The 7936-nt window shown below is 39.2% G+C and overlaps 1 long non-coding RNA gene across 1 annotated transcript; it reads right to left on the bottom strand.

Moving 5' to 3' along the window:
* Nucleotides 1-341: 341 nt before the first annotated feature.
* On the bottom strand, nt 342-1844 carry LOC141548410 (uncharacterized). Its single transcript, XR_012483937.1, has 2 exons — nt 1666-1844; nt 342-1065 (listed from the first exon to the last, which is right to left on the bottom strand). It is a non-coding gene; the product is annotated as an uncharacterized LOC141548410 (long non-coding RNA).
* Between the last annotated feature and the right edge of the window lie 6092 nt (nt 1845-7936).

Genomic DNA, 7936 nt, shown 5'->3' with positions numbered 1-7936 from the left:
TATCATCAGTTATTTTGAAGTAAGGTAGTCTTTAGTTTTTGATGCTTCTCTTATTTTCACAAATTTCAAATAAGTATTATATGCCTCAAATTTAAACTCTTTTAAATGATTATAATATAGTTAATGACACTTCAACATTCTCCCCACTACCTCACTCCCCCTGAAAAGATATAACATACCATGATGCCTAGCAGGTTCATATTTTTTCTGATTTTGTTAATAATATAAACAAATCTCACTTCAGAAGCTTTATGTCTAAGAACAAATAAGGGGGAAAGGTTTATTATTTTAGGACCAGACTGTTATCATTATGGTAAAGAAAGCACAGATGAATAACAATGTGACTAGAAGTCAAATTTAATTTGAGGAATCTCAAAACAATTTTTCTATCCTGTGGAGGAAAAGCAAATCACAGGTGAAACGCAGGACTTAAAAGTTTAAAAAAATCTTCTAGGAAAAGAGACTATAAGTTAACAGAAATGGTTGAAAGTGCAAAAGAGCATTTTCAAGAAAACAACTTCTCTCTGGCTCCCTCCATGGTTATTCCAAAATCATCTAAGAGTTTCAAAATTTCTCCAGAATTTTCTAAGGAGATTCTGGATAGGAGAAAAGAGCAGCAGAACTTCACCACTTCTTTAAGCTTAATATTGATGGCAGCCTGCAGGATTTCATACACTGTATTCATAGTCAGTTCTATAGTTCCATAATACATGAATTTTAGGACATGGCTGAAGGCGGTAGCAGTCAGACCAGGCAAAGGAATATTGTCCTGATCTCCCTCCTGGCTCTCAGCTGTGAACATTTTCTTGAAGTAGTCACTCTGGGTGGCAAGGAGTACTTTATGGGCCCGGAATTGCTGATCGTCAATAACTAGGGTGACATCAAGAAGCAATCCCCCCTCATACAGTGCTCTGAGCCCAGCAGGGACACTGGCGTCATGGATGGAGGAAGCGAACTGTTGCACGTCCCCCTCCATGAGTCACCTTGCTGGTCTTGGTCCAGTTACGACTGGGCTGGCGTCTGTGAGAGGAACAGCACCTCCGCCACTGGTATTAATCAGCGTCCCTGTATTGGATCAAAGAGAGAAGAGCTAGGGCTATATAGGCCATGAGGACTGAACCCTCCTAGTTTTCCCTTTTCCTCCTTCTTCTCCTCCTCTTCCTCCTCTTCCTCTCTCTTCCTCCTTTTCCTCCTCCTCCTCCTCTCTAGAAACAATCCTTCCTCCAGGATAGGGCAGGGGCACTTTGAGGAGGCCAGTGTAGGGAGAACTTTCTCCCTGGCTCCTGAGGTGACTGCAGCCCCCACAGTCCCTTCCCCTAGCCCCAGCGCCACCATCTTTCTTTCTGAAGGTGAAAAGTCTTATGGCTGACGGATAGAATGGGGCAAATTACTGCTCTTAAAGAGGCAAGAGAAAGCCTGGATGGGCTGGAAGGCCCAGGTTGGGTCAGGCACATGCAGGTACCCGAACACCCACACGTGCAGACCCCCCCCCCTCCACACACAAGGTGCTGATACCCCCATCACCTTTTGGCCCTTCTTACACACATGCTGCTCAGCACTAAGAGAAACCAAGTGGGGAGAGGGGAGCTTCATGAAAAGGTTGGGGGAGGGGAGGCAGACAAGAAATAGAGAGGCTGAGGTAAAAGCAGGGGAGGGGGCACTTACCTCCCTCACAGACTCTGAGGCACTAGTAGGACCCTTAGGATTGTCAGCCTTGAAGATGATGGTAAGATGGACCTAATGGAGTGGAGGGACAAAAAGGCTGAAGGGGAGGGAAGGGCACTGTAGGGGCAGGGAGGGGCAGGAAGATCTCCAGCTGCTCTGGGGCCCACACCCCCTCCCCTGGAGACAAGACTAAGAGATAACAGAAGGTGGGAGGGATGGTCATTGTGACATCACCACAGGGTGGCGCTAGTTTCCCAGAGGAGAGGGGAAGGGAAGAGGGAGGGGTACCGTTAACTGAAAACTCCATGTTCTAATTTTGGGACAAAGATTAAGCCTTGGACCACAATCAATAATTTTCCCCCCGAGGCAATTGGGGGTTAAATGACTTGGCCAGTGTCACACAGCTAGGAAGTGTTAAGTGCCTGAGGGCACATTTGAACTCACATCCTCCTGACTTCCAGGCTGGTGCTGTATCCACTGCGCCACCTGGCTACCCCAAAAATCAATGCCTTTGTTTGAGAGAATTCTAACTTTGAAACGACATATCCAAAATGTCCTTAGAGTCCTTTGAGAAATTGTCTTTTTCTACAGGTTTACTTCAACAAAACATAAGTAGAACTTATCAAGGAACTGAGCTTAAAATAAAAATAAATTTAAAAAGAATAATTAAAAATCTCTAATTAATTTTTTTTTTAAATGGACATACTGAAAATCAAAGATAAGAATAATGACATTGAAAGTAAAAAACATGGGGGTAGCTAGGTGGTGTATTGGATAGAGCACCAGCCTTGAAGTCAGGAGGACCTCAGTTCAAATCTGGCTTCAGAAAGTTACTACTTCTTGGCTGAGTGACCCTGGGCAAGTCAGTTTACCTCAATTGCCTCAGCCAAAAATAACTAAATAAATAAATGAAACATAAAAATTAATAAAATAAACAATGTTATTTATATTAAAAAACAAAATAAAGTATTGTTTATTTTATTTTAAAAATAGAAGAAAAAACAAATTAGCAGTCTCAGAAACAAAAAGTGATTGCATAACCAATGAAAATGAATTTAATTATTAGGAAGTAGTTTTCATACTTATATGTGAGGTAATCAATACAATGAGTACTGAACTGAGTACTGAGGTAATAATACAATGAGTACTGAAATGAGTACTGAGGTAATAATACAATGAGTACTGAACCCTCTTCCTTCCTCCTCCTCCTCTTCTTTTCCTCCTGCTTCTCCTCCTCCTCCTCCTGATACTCTTCAGAGGGAATCTTTTCTGCAGGATGGGACAGAGGGACTTTGCAGAGGCCAGCATAGGTTAAACCTGCGTGCTGGCTGAGTGAATATTTACAAAAAAGTATAAATTGTGTAAGAGGAAATGGACTACCAAAATAATCCCATGACAAAAATAGATACTGAACAAGGCATAAGTTAGTTCCCTAAGACAAAGTCCCAAGGACCAGATAGAGTTATTAAAAAAATTCAGCCAACATTTAAGCCAGAATTCATCCAAATTCTGGACAGACTCTGTTAAAAATATATTAGGATTCTTACAAGGTACTAAGATAGTGGAATGGATAGAGACAATAATTATCTAATTTAGCACGGTTCAGTATGATTGATCTGATCCTACAAGGAGATGTTATGAGCCAGAATTTGAAACCCAAGGTACTGAGCGGAATTGAGGAGACAGTGATTAAATCTAGTTTAGCATTAATTTAATCCTACAACAAATAACGGTATCCTAGTGATATAATGATTGGTGTGTACTCAGTGTACAGCATATAAGCAAGAAGCTCTCAAGCCCACTTTTGGAGGCGGAAACAGATTCATTCCATATTTCACCTTTGTGCTGGCTGAAGATTCGGAGGGAGCTAGAGGCTGAAGCTGGCAGAGGCAAAGGACTAGCAGCAGGAACCAAGGAGAGAGATAGGCATCTAAGAAAGCTAACTAGGCCTAAAGAAGGAGCCAAGAGTTAAAAGGAAACAATAAAGGATTTGGACTTTAACTCCTGGCTGAATTTGAGGTGATTATTGAACTGAACTGAAACTAAGGCTGCCTCCAGAATCTCCCCAAGGAACCTGCTCCCAGAGAACAATATATTTTAGAGAAGAAAATTACAAAAATATGTAAAGAAAAAGGACTACCAAAGTCCTTTTATAGCAAAAATATGGTTTTGATACCTAAACTAGGGACAGCAAACCCAGGGAAAGAAAATTGTAGACCAGTTTCCTTAATGAATAGTGTAAAGGCCAGGCAAGCACAATTGAGTGTAAGTAGGCCAATGGTCTCTGAGATCCCCGGATGTGTGATTGGAGTTGAGTACATAGAGACTTCCTTCATGGATGGGACCTCCAGCCATAGCAGGAATCCTGAAATCTCACTCTGAAATCTCGTCAAGTGCCTGTGACCTCATAGACCCTATATAAGCTCAGAAGAGGAAGGACTCCATCTCTTTTCCATATCTTTCTTCAACTGGAGTTTGACACTGGGGAGTGATACCAAGATAGTGCAGGAGGTCAAAGAGTAAGGTGTAAACCATGTGAATAAAGTCTAAGCTTGGGCGCCAAAAGTCTCAGGTGCTCTGTTGTGCTCAAACTGCGTCCGCATGAGATAGCAGCCAGAGGACTTCTGAAGACTCCAAATCAGAGGTAAGATTGATATTATATTTACCAGAGTTTCTCTGATTAGACCTAGGAATAAAGATTGATTAGCATTAATTGAGTGTGAGAATGGCACTTAACAAATAGCAAAGAAACATTTGAAATAAAACTCTAGAAAGTAGATTGCAGCTGTAGATCAAAAAGAGGACTTTATACTAAGAATGCTGGGCTTTTTCAGTGTTAGGAAACCCATCAGTATAACTGACCACATGAATAACAAAATAAACCAAAAAATTTTGATTATATCAAAAGAGGCAGGGAAAAGCTTTAACAAAATATAACACCTATTCCTACTAAAAATATTAGAAAGCACAGAAATCAACAGACCCCTTCTTACTATGATAAGAATTGCTATTAAAACCTAGGAAAGCATTACATGTTATGAGAATAAACTTGAAGCTTTCTGAATAAAATCAGGTGTGAAGCAAAGAAGAGCATGATCACCACAGTTATTCCATATTGTATAAAAATCTCAGCTATAGCCAGAATACAGAAAAAAATTGGAAGAACATAAAAAGTCAGAGAAGAAACAAAAATATCCCTCTTTGCAAATGATATTTTATATATCATATCATATCTAAGTATAGGATAAGACTATACTAGATAATCAAATTTTAAAAAGGTTAGTGGAAACAGCGAACAACTTTAGCAAAGTTTCAAAATACAGAATAAATCCACATAAATGATCAGCATTTCTCTAGACTACAAATAAGGCACAGGAGGAAAAGACTAAAATATAAATCCCATTTAAACCAAGAGCAAACATTGGAAAATACTAAGGAGTCTCCCTGCCAAGAGAAATCCAGGGACTACATGAAAACAATGAGAAAACAATCTTCACTCAAATAAAGATATATCTACCCAGCAGGAGAAATATGAATTGCTCATAGGTAGGCTGAGCCAGTAAAATTGACATTTCTAGCTAAGTTAATTTATTCAGTGCCACAAAAGTTAAACTACTAAAGACTTATAGAAGTAGAAAAAATAATAATCAAATTCATCTGGGAAGAACATAAGGTAAAGACTTTGAAAGGAATCAATGGAAAAATGGGAAGGAATGCAGAGAAGAAATACTAGATTTTAAAATAGAATAAAATGCAGTGACGTTAGGGGAGCGGAGCCAAGATGGTGAAGAAGACACATGCATCTATCTGAGTTCTCCCTTTTCCTCAAACTAGTTTTTTATGAAACTCAGCCTCGGAATGAGTGCTTGACTGTAAAAAACTAAAAATATTGGGAGTGCATTACATTATCAACCAAAGATAATCTCAAAATTGGCCAGAAAAGGTCTATTTTTGCTTGCAGGTGGTTTAGGCCAGGAGCAGTGTCAGGAAAGTTGTCAGTGAGAGCACAGAAAACAGCTCATGCTGAGCAGACTGGAGGGGAGCAGGGTGTGGTCTCTGTTGGCGGAAAATCTGCGGGGAGAACTTTACCACAGTGTGAACTACTTTGCCCTGGCAGCAGAGAACCTATAACCTATAAACACAAAGAGTAAAGACTATAACCCTAAAACACTAGAGTCTCTCTGGACCTGTCCACACCCACCCAGCACCAGGAAGAACTCAGCATGATCTCAGAGCACAACCACTGATCCCAGCACAGGGTGACCACAGTGCAGACTAATCCCAATGCAGACGCTGATTCCAGTGCAGTCACTGCTGTCCCACTGCTGCTTCACTGCTTGTCTGTTGAGGAAGCTCTGTAACACCACATTGCCCCCAAAGCAGACAGCAGCTTTTTTGTTTTCTTTCCTTTTGTTAAAATGAGTAAAAAGGCAAAGTGGGCTCTAACTATAGATAGCGTCTATACTGAAAGAAAGCAGACTTCAAACCCTGAGGAGACTAAAAGCAGATTGTCTCCAGATGAAGCCCCAAATGGTGGTATAAACTGAGCCCCATCACTCAAGGCTCTCATAGAAAAAATTAAACAGGTTCTTAAAAGAGTTGAGAAAGAGATTAAAGGAATTAGAGTAGGTAATGAGGAAACCAAATTATCACTCTTTGCAGATGACATGATGGTATATTCAGGGAACCCCAGAGATTCTGTTAAAAAGCTATTAGAAATAATCCACACCTTTAGCAAAATTGCAGGATACAAAATAAATCCACATAAATCAACAGAATTTTTATACATCACTAACAAAATTCAACAATCAGAGTTACAAAAGAGAAATTCCATTTAAAGTAACTACCGATAGTATAAAATATTTAGGAATCTATCTGCCAAGGGAAAATCAGAAACTATATGAGCAAAACTACAAAACACTTTGCACACAAACCTAACATGATCTAACCAATTGGAAAAATAATAAATGCTCTTGGACAGGGCAAGCAAATATAATAAAGATGACATTACTACCTAAACCAGGCTTTCTCAATCTACAGCCCGCGGGCCAGATGGGGCCCGCTGAGGATGTTTATGCGACCCGCCGGGTTATGGCAAATTGGCTGAGGGGTGGAGACAGAGTGTGAGTTTTTGTTTTTACTATAGTCCGGCCCTCCAACAGTCTGAGGGACAGTGAACTGGCCCCCTATTTAAAAAGTTTGAGGACCACTGACCTAATCTAATCTATTTATTTAACACTATACCAATCAGACTCCCAAAAAACTATTTTAATGACCTAGAAAAAATAACAATAAAGTTCATATGGAAAAACAAAAGGTCAAGAATTTCAAGGGAATTAATGAAAAAAAAAATCAAATGAAGGTGGCCTAGCTGTACCTGATCTAAAACTATATGATAAAGCAGCATTTACCAAAACCATTTGGTATTGGCTAAGAAATAGACTAGTTGATCAGTGGAATAGGTTAGGTTCAAAGGACAAAACAGTCAATAACTTTAATAATCTAGTGTTTGACAAACCCAAAGACCCCAGTTTTTCAGGTGAATAGAATTCACTATTTGACAAAAACTGCTGGGAAAATTGGAAATTAGTATGGCAGAAACTAGGCATTGATCTACACTTAACACCGTACACCAAAATAAGATCAAAATGGGTTCATGATTTAGGCATAAAGAATGAGATTATAAATAAATTAGAAGAACATAGGATAGTTTACCTGTCAGACTTGTGGAGGAGGAAGGAATTTGTGACAAAAGAAAACGAGATAATTATTTATCACAAAATTGAAAATTTTGATTATATCAAGTTAAAATGTTTTTGTACAAACAAAACTAATGCAGACAATATTAGAAGGGAAGCAATAAACTGGGAAAACATTTTTTACAGTTAAAGGTTCTGATAAAGGCATCATTTCCAAAATATATATACGACTGACTTTAATTTATAAGAAATCAAGCCATTCTCTAATTGATATATGGTCAAAAGATATGAACAATTTACAGATGATGAAATTGAAAATATTGCTACTCATGTGAAAAGGTGTTCCAAATCATTATTGATCAGAAAAATGCAAATTAAGACAACTCTGAGATACCACTACACACCTGTCAGATTGGCTAAGATGACAGGAAAGGATAATGATGAATGTCGGAGGGGATGTGGGAAAACTGGGACACTGATGTACTGATGGTGGAGTTGTAAACAGATCCAATCATTCTGGAGACGAATTTGGAACTATACTCAAAAAGTTATCAAACTGTGCATACCCTTTG

Source organism: Sminthopsis crassicaudata, chromosome X (assembly GCF_048593235.1).
Source record: "Sminthopsis crassicaudata isolate SCR6 chromosome X, ASM4859323v1, whole genome shotgun sequence".
NCBI lineage: Eukaryota > Metazoa > Chordata > Mammalia > Dasyuromorphia > Dasyuridae > Sminthopsis > Sminthopsis crassicaudata.
The sequence above is the reverse complement of the archived record's forward strand: the minus strand, read 5'-3'. Positions and strand labels throughout refer to the sequence as shown.